This window comes from Schistocerca americana, chromosome 9 (assembly GCF_021461395.2).
Source record: "Schistocerca americana isolate TAMUIC-IGC-003095 chromosome 9, iqSchAmer2.1, whole genome shotgun sequence".
NCBI lineage: Eukaryota > Metazoa > Arthropoda > Insecta > Orthoptera > Acrididae > Schistocerca > Schistocerca americana.
Window position 1 is genome coordinate 100,200,334 of NC_060127.1, and position 1,580 is coordinate 100,201,913.

The following is a 1,580-nucleotide window of genomic DNA, read 5'->3' on the forward strand; positions in this document are numbered from 1 at the left end:
TTGTCTTCATACCTCCTAGATACAAAAACTAACCAACTTACTCTATGAGGATATTTAATTCATACCATTTTCTTTCTGATGAGTTCTTTTTACATTATTTTAGTCTTATTATGAATTATTTTCAGGCCTACTCATACCTGCATATTTTTCAATTCGTTAGTCAGCCCGAAAGGCATATTGTACAGTGTCATCAGCAAATCGCAGGTGGTTCACAGGTTTTCTTTCTTTGTTTTCCCAACTGAGCAACACGAAAACTTTCTCAAGATTTTCCACTGTCCTCCTAATGTCTAATGGAAGTTGTACTCTTCATAACTCGAATGGCTTTATACATCTTACCTGGAAATCCTTCCAGAATGTTATTTTTTGTCAATGTGAGCTGTTTGTATTTCTTATTCATCTCATTAAAAGCTGTCTTAGAATGTATGGACACATTTCCGCTCTATTATTAGTGACTGTGCTATTTGTCATTTTAACTGACAAAGTCTAAAGTCTTCCCAGCATGAGTTTCTGTCTGATTTTCTTCGTATCTTCTTGTCTTCAGTTGTTTCCTTCATCAACTTTTTATTCTATCAACTCATCTCTTCTCGAGGTATTTTCAAATGGTTTTGGTTAGCCGGCCGCAAGAGCCGAGAGGCTCTAGGCACTTCAATCTGGAACCGCGATGCTGCTACGGTCGCAGGTTCGAACCCTGCCTCGGGCATGGATGTGTGTGATGTCCTTAGGTTACGTAGTTCTTAGTCTAGGGGACTGATGACCTCAGATGTTAAGTCCCATAGTGCTTACAGCCATTTGAACCATTTTTGGTTTTCGTTACTGCAGCTAATTCTACCATCTGCATGCCACAGTGTACTATAAATAACTTGTTGAATCAAACCATGATTAGGAAGGCAGCCAAACATCGCTTCGTACGAAGATCTTTTAATTCCAAACTGTACTGAGATGTTCTTCATTAGCTGCACAAATCTTAATGCACAGCTCCACTCCGCGGTCTTGTGCTCCTGCATCCACGTAGTTAGCATATTTTCTATGTCTTGGTTTGCTCGCTCTGCGCTGTCTTGGCTATGAGTGAGTCTAGGTTTACCGTGGACGAACCTAAAACTGGGTCGTAGTCCAGTTAAGCTGCTCATTATTTTGTTAAAGAACTCTCTACCATTGGAAGAGCCGGCCGCTGTGCCCGAGCGGTTCTATGCGCTTCAATCTGGAACCGCGCGATCACTACGGTCGCAGGTTCGGATCCTGCCTCGGGCATAGATGTGTGTGATGTCCTTAGGTTAGTTAGGTTTAAGTAGTTCTAAGTTCTAGGGGACTGATGACCTCAGATGTTAAGTCCCATAGTGCTCAGAGCCATTTGAACCATTGGAAGACTGCAATACTGAGGGAGCGCCTAACAACGTAAAAATGTCAATAATGTTATCGAATACCTCCTGTTTTGGACTTCAGTGGCCTGAGAGCAACGAGTTTAGTGATGTGGTCCTGATAAACCATTACGAATTTGTAATCTCCATCTGGCTGCGATTGGAAGTCGATGGGATGAACCTGAAATCTGGAATTTAGCTCCTTGAACAGCATTGGCTTCACTA